The sequence below is a fragment of the Bos grunniens genome, chromosome 16 (genome assembly GCF_055505025.1).
Source record: "Bos grunniens cultivar Pamir isolate PY7600 chromosome 16, Bosgru_T2T1.0, whole genome shotgun sequence".
In the NCBI taxonomy this organism is placed as follows: Eukaryota; Metazoa; Chordata; class Mammalia; order Artiodactyla; family Bovidae; genus Bos; species Bos grunniens.
Window position 1 is genome coordinate 31,835,379 of NC_141180.1, and position 9,190 is coordinate 31,844,568.

The 9,190-nt window shown below is 50.8% G+C and overlaps 1 long non-coding RNA gene across 1 annotated transcript in view; it reads left to right on the forward strand.

Annotated features, from left to right (window-relative positions):
- The window catches only part of LOC147356541 (uncharacterized), a 24,724-nt gene extending 15,808 nt beyond the window's left edge, over window positions 1–8,916 (forward strand). Inside the window, exon 2 of the long non-coding RNA XR_015142789.1 lies at window positions 5,784–8,916. This is a non-coding gene — a long non-coding RNA (uncharacterized LOC147356541). The remainder of the gene's footprint in view (window positions 1–5,783) is intronic.
- The last annotated feature ends 274 nt before the right edge of the window (window positions 8,917–9,190 follow it).

A 9,190-nucleotide genomic window follows, 5' to 3' on the forward strand; every position in this document is an offset into this window, starting at 1 on the left:
GCAGGCTACACAGCATTGTGAGATCATGCTGAGGGCAGTGGGAGACTCAGTAGGATGGATGGGGGACAGGAGACTGGGGAGGCCCTGTGACGTTAATAACATTGTTGTAACGGAAGCCAGCATCCTGAGAATGAGCTCAGAGACCACTGCCGGGGTGTGAGAACCAGCAAAGACTGGCTGGGTTTGGCACTCCTGTGGTTTCTGGAGCTGCTCGTCCTCAGAGTGGTTCTGATCCATGGTGGTAGCCATGATACTGGGGGATAAGGGAGAAACAAGGGCAGCCAAGTCCCAACCCTGCTCATCTGCAGGGTGTGTGACCCCATTCCTGGCTGTGACAAAGAACTGGTGGAGACACCCTGGCACCACCTTAAGACCAACTGCAGCAGTGCACTTTATGCTCACTTCGGCTGGGCCTCGGTGCCCAGACACAGGGCCAACCATTATTCTGGATGTTTCTGTGAGGGTGTTTCTGGATGAGATCAACATTGGATCAGTGGTCTCTGAGTGAAGCAGATTGCCCTCCAATCTGCTAGAGTGGTGGGCCCCATCCAATCAGGCAATGGTCTGAATAGACCCAAAGGCTGCCATCCCCCCAGCAAGAGGGACTCCTGCAGCAGATAGGCTTTGGACCTGAACTTCAGCAGCAACTCTTCCTGCATCTCCAGCCTGCGTGTGTTGGGCTTGCAGTGTCTGTGACTGTGTAAGCCAACCCCTTGGATTAAATCTCTCTCCATGTTATACATGTCTTTTTCGTTCTGTTTCTCTGAAATCCTGATTCATGCATGAAGGCAGGACACGGTTGGGTGTTCTGAGACAGAAGAGTAGAAATGGTGACTGTCCAAGGAGCAGCACCTAGTGGGGGCTGAAGAGCATCTTGGGGATTTGGATGAGGTCTGTGTGGTGATTCCAAGAATGTGACTGAGAGTGAGTGTGTGATGTCCTGGTTTCTTGGAGTGAAAAGTTTCTGTCCTTAGGCCAAGTTGTTGATGGCTGTGCTATCACAGCCTCACCGTCCCCAGGAAAACCCCCCGTTAAACCACAGCACATAACAACACCCCCTCCTCCGGCAAGGGAAGCCTCTAGCCCCTCCAAAGTTGACCTGCTCTCGTCCCCTGCCCGGGCAGCCTGCCATCTCATTGCAGTCTCTTCCCTTTGGTGAGTTGCTCTACTATGGTCCTGGCCTCCTTGACTCATGGATTCCTCCAGAAAGGGAGGATCTTACTATTGTCTTTATGAAGCATCCCTTGGTCCTTCTGTCCATGCTGGATCCTCTGTGCCTCTCTCCTTCCTTCCCAGCCCCATAGTGGAACGCCCACAGCCCCATCCCTGAGGGTTCTGATCCCTCATCTCTCACCCCAGCCAGAGGGCTGGGTCGTCTGCTGCCAGGTCACTGCCTGCATTCCTGTGAGTCTGGAACCTGCTTCTCGGGTGGCTGAGGTTGCCCAGCGAGAGGAGGACCATGAGACCTGTGGCATGGCCATGGAGCATCAGCTGTGATCTTGGCACCCAGATGCAGTGGCTTTGGGGTCTCATCTAACCACCCCAGAGCCCTGGCTATGGTCCCACTTGGGGGCCTGGCTCCCTTCTCCAGGCTTGGGGGTTAGTGGCCTTTCTCCCCATCTCTCCCAGACCTCACTGCTCCAGCCACCCTCTTGTTTACAAAAGCCTCAATTACCATAAGAAACTCCCTTTTCCTAAAATGTGGGACATCTTCTGTCTTGTCTGGACCCAGACGGGCCTGCTCCATGTGTTCTCAGCAGGGCCCAGGAGAGGGGTCTGCACTGTGTCCAGTGCCTGCTCCCACACCACCCGCCCCCGCCCCCCTGTGCACCACCTCTTGTACAACCTGGAGGCTCTGGGTGCATCTCTGGGTTACCAGAAAGCCCGCTGGTGAGATTTCACCATTAAGCAGAGGGGAGGTTCTCCGCAGGTGAAACCTTGACACCCCAGGGCTCAGGGGACAGACAGGGGTGTTGGGTGGGGTGCTCGCCCTCCATCCCTGACTTTCCCTTTGAGGGAGAGGCGTCCATCCAGGGAGGCTCTTGGGCTCTTATCCAGAGCCCTGTCTCCTCTGTCTGCAGTGGGTGAAACTTCAGCTAGGGGGCAGCCTGTGGTCCACCTCTGTCCACTGGAGGCAGACAGAACTGGAGGTGTCCTGAGCTGATGGTCGGTTCCTCCTCCCTGGCCACTACCAGGCCAGGAGAGGCAGCGAGCCATGCCTTCCTGTTAGGGTGCTCCCACTCTGCGCCCCCTGCTTGGCTTTGTGACCCAGTTCACCCCAAGCCACTCCCAACAATACTGAGATTTGAGTTCTCCACCTGCTGACCCGTTTGTCTGATCTATTTGATTCTGACAACAGCAAAATGTCCTCGGCATCAGTTTCTACAAGGACTGAGTCATTAGCCACTGCAGTCGCTGACCTTCAACAGCTTCTGAAAGGAGTCCAGGGCAGAGATCAGGAAGGAGGCCTTCTGTGCTCTGGGAGAATGGGCAGAACAAGCCTTCAGATAGATGTTTTCAGGAGAAAATTTTATGAACCCAATTTCTTGCATCCTCTAATACCCAGAAAAGGCTTCCTAGGTGGCGCTAGTGGTAAAGAATCCACCTGCTGATGGAGGAGGTGCAGAGATACTGGTTTGATCCCTGGGTCAGGAAGAGCCTCTGGAGTAGGAAATGGCAACCCATTCCAGTATTATTGCCTGGGAAATCCCATGGGCAGAAGAGCCTGGGAGACTACGGTCCATGGGGCTGCAAAGAGTTGGACACAACTGAGCGACTAACACACACTTACCTAGAAAAGCACTAAAATCATTAACTGATATGTCTGCTCCTCGTGACAAGCAGCAGCTTTCTGCCAAGATGTGTGCTTGATGGTATGTACCCTCTTCTCCAGAATCACGTACATGCTAACCTCCCTTTAAGCTCTTTGAAGCAGTCCCTCAGAGCTCAGCAAGTCCCCAAGTAAACCTGAAAGTCATAGCTCCCCCCTCATTTTTTTTAGGTGACAGTTCAGAACTTGGGTTGAAAGAGGGATGTTTTTGTGTCCCTCCAAAGACCTGCAAGGAGATCCAACCAGTCCATCCTGAAGGAGATCAGTCCTGGGTGTTCTTTGGAAGAAATGATGCTAAAGCTGAAACTCCAGTACTTTGGCCACCTCACGCGAAGAGTTGACTCATTGGAAAAGACCCTGATGCTGGGAGGGATTGGGGGCAGGAGGAGAAGGGGACGACAGAGGATGAGATGGCTGGATGGCATCACTGACTCGATGGAAGTGAGTTTGGGTGAACTCCGGGAATTGGTGATGGACAGGGAGGCCTGGCGTGCTGCGATTCATGGGGTCACAAAGAGTCGGACACGACTGAGCAACTAAATTTAACAACTGAACTGAAAGACCTGGGCAACAGGTAACTGTACAAATAGCATCTCAAAGCCTCTAACGCTCTGTTCTCCACCTAAATGTCTCCCTTCTGCTCTGCACCCAGAAAGCTTGAGTTGGGATCCAGGCTTTGCCCCTTACCAGCTGTGTGACCTGGTGACACTTCTGAATCCCTGGTCCTCACAGTAAAATACATATCAAATTAGTTCCTGTTGAAAATTTCAGAATCAGATGGGACGATTGAAAGATGAGAAAGTTCTTTGAAAGCTGCCCAAAACCGTATACAAACAATATGACACATTCTTCCGCATCCCAGGAGCCTGAGACCCTGGCCACCAGCCACCCAGGGACCATGTGAAGAAGGAACAGGGGTCCTGATTGTGGCCCAAAACCTTCCTTTGACTTCCTCTAGCCCTTCCATGTTTTTGCTATGCTCATAAATTAAAAAAACTCTTAAGTATGAATTTTTTTTAAAGGATTCTACAATCGAATGATAAGTGATAAGAAAGCATTGTGCGAAGATGCAATTGGCAGCACTTCCCATTCTTTCTTAATGGTTTACACAAGGAGTTGCCTTGGAGTTGATGAAATGTGTAATTTATTTCAGGCAGATTCACACAGATCTGAGTTAAAAGCTTAGCTCTGCAACTAAGCAGCCGTGTGAACTTGACCCTGTTACTTAATCCCAGTTGCCTGGTCTGAGAGTGAAGGTAACAGGTTACCTTTGGGTTGCAGGTGATAAGGGGAAATCACACAAATTGGCCTCAAAGTAAAAAGTGATGGGTGTGTGCGTTCTAAGTTGCACAGCTGTGTCTTTGCGACCCTGTGGACTATAGCGTGCCAAGCTCCTCTGTCCAAGAACACGAGTGGGTTGCCATTTCCTCCTCCAGGGGATCTTCCCAATCCAGGGATCGAACCCGCATCTCTTATGTCCTTGACAGGTGAATTCTTTACCACTAGTGCGACCTGGGAAGCAGACCCCAGGCTTGGCTTCTGTCTCTGGTTCTCCTCACCTCATGTTGGATGTGGGGGCTGGACGCCAGCTCAGGGCTGGTCCTCCCAGTTTCCAGGCACCTGGGAAGGTGCCAGCGCCCCTGCTGACTGGGTGCTGACCGGGTTCCATCCCTTGTGTGAGCCAGTGTGTGGGTGGAGCTTATTGGTCAGGCCTGAATTACATGCCGCTCCAGACCTGGGGTGCCCCAGGCCACCCCAGATGGGTGGGGAGAGGGGTCTCCCCAGGGCAAGGGACCATGTGCCGATGCCCAAACACCAGGCCCCCTGCACCGGCTTCTATGTGAACAAGGCACTCTGCATGCCTGCACAGGGACTGGTGCATGTTGGGGCTTCTATAGACTCAATTCTCCTTTTCCTCCTTCTCTCCCATTCAATCATCTGCTCTTTGGGGCTGACCAGGTGGTGTCGGGGGTGCAGAGGAGAACAGGGGGTGCTAGCATGCTGAAGGAGGACCTCAGCAAGCCCGACGGAACTCCAAAGGAGCCTTATTTGCGTGGGGCTCCCCTTGAAGGGCATGCAGGGAACCGTCCGCTCACATCATGTCTCTGCCTGGGAGGGGGCATCAGCGCTTCACCTCCTTTTTCTGAATAAGCACAGGTGTGTCTGCCCACAGGGTGGGGGGAGGGCAGATGGAAGACTGACTCCAGGGGCACCTTACTGACTTCCATGTAGCAGATTTCCTATGAAACTCCAGAACTAATTCCAGGTGGAATTCTCATCCAAAATCCCTGCTGCAAATAGCCCAGCCTGCTGGAGTGATGTCAGAGGGTGACCTACCCCCCACTCCTCCACCCTGTGCCCCAAAGGACTGTTATTAGGGATAGGGGCTTCCTTCCAGGATTGCCACCCCTGGGATTTGCCAGAGGGGAGCCAAAGGGCTGTTGGGAGCGGCGTGCCTCTGGGTTCCTCAACCTCCCAGCAAGACACCCTGATCCCTCTCTCCTGACCCTGGACCCCCACCAGGCTATTCACCAGCTTCAAAGGGCTCGCCCTCTCCTGTGCTATTTGTGGCTTCGCTGTTCAGATGTGTCTCCTACTCGGTTCAGAGGAAGGCTTTGTAAGCCAGGAAGGCCAGCGTGGAGGACAGCTCCTCCTGCCATTGAGTCCCAGCCTACAGACGTCAGCTGCTTTTTCAGGGACAATTGTGTTCCTTTCCCAAATAGGGCATAAAATCATCTGCATTGTGATACTTATTCTTCCAAACTGAGGCAGCGGATGGAGGGCAATGCTCTGGGAGTGGTTGTGGGTGGGGAGCAGGGGGCGGGGCTCATCTTGAGACCCCCACATTCTCTTTGGCCACTTTACCTTGTGATCAAGGTGAGTGATAGCAAGTGGCCAGCTGGACACCAGGAAGCAGAGGAGAGCTAACCTTCAGGGACTATGTCTGCTTAAGTTCCAGGGATGTTTTGACCAAGAGACAGAACGATTGGAAAAACATCCAAACACAAGCCACCCTCCATGTACGGAGATGGGCTGCTGCCAGCACTGTGATCCCAGAAAAAGGCGATAAGGAATCCCGACTGTCCAGACTCAGGGACACTTTTGGCCAGGTAGGAGTGGCATCCTTGTCCCCTCATGTTCCAGAAATTGCTCTGGGTTCTTCTCAGCCTGCAGTCCAGGCCTGTCGAGGTTTCTGGGCCCTCATCCCTGAATGCAGGTGGGCTCTGTGAACTCTGCAGTCCTGAGGGTGACGTGGATCTGGGCGCCATGCCCACCTGGCCCCATCCCCCAAGTGTTTGCTCCTTGGCGCTTCCTCCTGACTGTTTCTGCAGGTTTGGGAGTGATGATGGGCAGTGATGCTCCAAGGGCCTTGGGAGTGGCCACCAGCCCTAGCTTCTCCTTAGGGAGAGATGCAACCAAATGATGACAGAGGACTTCTGGGCAGTCCAGCGGTTGAGACTCCACACTTCCAAGGCTAGGGGCATGGGTTTGATCCCTGGTCGGTGAACAAAGGTCTCAGGTGTCACAGAGCACGACAGAGCATAAAGAGCTCACAGAGCATAAAGTCTCAATTCAAAAAAAAAAAAAAATGACAGAACGGCGTCTTAAAACCACCTCGATCAGGCTCTCACAATATAAAGGTCTAGACCTGTGGGGGGGGTGCTGGGCTGGAACGGGCGGGGCCCCAGGGAACTTTCTAGGGTGGAGCATGTCCCCCCTGCAGCTCCTCTTTGGGGCAGTGATTACATGTGTGTGTACAGCTGCCAAAACTTGTGGAAATGAGCATTTCAGCGCTGTGCATTTTGTGGGGTATGTAAATCATACATCCATTAAAACATTTTCCAAGCACCAGCTAATAGTTCTTTCTGCTTTTTTCACGTGTTAAATGGGGACTGTTGTGAAAGCTAAATGAAATAGCCATGTAAGGCTCTTGGTAGAGGGCCCAGGACATGGTAATGGGCAATAAAGGCTAGCCGTTGGCATTGTCACCACTTTTTATTATTCCTGGTGATTGGTCTAGATCCTTCTACTGAAGTGAAATACATTCTGTCTTCAGTGGAAATGGGGAATGTTCATTGGTTCAAATTCATCTTTCCTGAGGCTTCATGCCCCTGCCGCCCCTACTCATGCAGCCCATGCTGGATCAATGCAGAAACTCTGTGATCACCTGTGTGCAGAGGGTTTACCTGTCTACAACTTACCTGCCTCCAGTGGTGCGCTTCATGAGTGCAGGGAGCAAGTCTGTCTTTCTTTTCTTTTTTTTTTCCTCTTTATTTTTTTTTTAAATTTTATTTTATTTTTTAAACTTTACATAATTGTATTAGTTCCACACAGCACAGCCTTGGACATTAGGAACTCTTCAGAAACCTTTGGGAGTGATTTAAGCATAATGATGATGATTATAATGACAACTATAGTGAAAGAAAGTTAAAGTGAAAGTTGCTTAGTCCTGTCCGACTCTTTTCAATCCCATGGACTATATAGTTCATGGAATTCTCCAGGCCAGAATACTGGAGTGGGTTGCCTTTCCCTGCTCCAGGGGATCTTTCCAACCCAGGAATCGAACTGGGTCTCCTGCATTACAGGCGGATTCTTTACCAGATGAGCCACAAGGGAAGCCCAATGTTTTTTTAGTAAAATAAAGCATGTGTATGAAAAAACCATAGAGAAATGTTTACTTTGCTGGATTATTATAAGGCAGACACACCCCTGATACCACCACCCACATCAAGAAGTGGAATGTGGTTTTGTTTATTCAGTAAGTTAAACATGATGTATCTTTGAGTCTCTTTTACTGGGCAGATTCCACATTCATCCCTTCTGGCCCCTAGACTTGGGCCTGGGCCCTTGGGCAGTGGAGGTGCCTGTATTCTGGGTCTGCTGACTGCAGCCTCATGGTGCTGTGTTTCGTGTTCCTCTGTCCTGGGACTTCCTGGCAGGAGGCAGCTGAAACCAGAGGCTCAGTCAGACTCTAGTCAGGCATCTGATCCCATCACTTCTTGGCAAATAGGTGTGGGAAAAAAATGGAAAGAGTGACAGGCTTTATTTTCTTGGGCTCCAAAATCACTGTGGATGGTGACTTCAGCCATGAAATTAAAAGACACTTGCTCCTTGGTAGAAAAGCTATGACAAACCTGCTGCTGCTGCTAAGTCGCTTCAGTCGTGTCCGACTCTGCGCAACCCCATAGACAGCAGCCCACCAGGCTCCCCCGTCCCTGGGATTCTCCAGGCAAGAACACTGGAGTGGGTTGCCATTTCCTTCTCCAATGCATGAAAGTGAAAAGTGAAAGTGAAGTTGCTCAGTCGTGTCCGACTCTTAGCGACCCCACGGACAGCAGCCTACCAGGCTCCTCCGTCCATGGGATTTTCCAGGCAAGAGTACTGAAGTGGGGTGAAACCTAGACAGCATATTAAAAAGCAGGGACATCACTTCGCTGATAAAGGTCCGTCTAGTCAAAGCTATGATTTTTTCAGTAGTCATGTGTGGACGTGAGAGTTGGACCATAAAGAAAGCTGAGCACTGAAGAATGATGTTTTCGAACTGTGGTGCTGGAGAGGACTCATCAGAGACCCTTGGAATACAAGGAGATCAAAGCAGTCAATCTTAAAGGGAGTCAACCCTAAATATTCATTGGAAGGATTGATGCTGGAGCTGAAGCTTCAGTCCTTTGGCCACCTGATGGAAAGAGCTGACTCATTGGAAAGGACTCTGATGCTGGGAAAGATTGAGGGCTGGAGAAGGGGACGGCAGAGGATGAGATGGTTGGATGGCATCATCGACTCAATGGGCATGAATGTGAGAACTGCCTTATGATCCAGCAATCCCACTGCTGGGCATACACACTGAGGAAACCAGAATTGAAAGAGACACGTGTACCCCAATGTTCATCGCAGCACTGTTCATAATAGCCAGGACATGGAAACAACCTAGATGTCCATCAGCAGATGAATGGATAAGAAAGCTGTGGTGCATATACACAATGGAGTGTTACTCAGCAATTAAAAAGAATACATTTGAATCAGTTCTAATGAAGTGGATGAAACTGGAGCCTATAATACAGAGTGAAGTAAGCCAGAAAGAAAAACACCAATACAGTATACTAATGCATATATATGGAATTTAGAAAGATGGTAACAATAACCCTGAATACGAGACAGCAAGAGACACTGATGTATAGAACAGTCTTTTGGACTCTGTGGGAGAGGGAGAAGGTGGGATGATTTGGGAGAATGGCATTGAAATATGTATAATATCATATATGAAACGAGTCGCCTGTCCAGGTTCGATGCATGATACTGGATGCTTGGGGCTGGTGCACTGGGACGACCCAGAGGGGTGGTATGGGGAGGGAGGAGGAA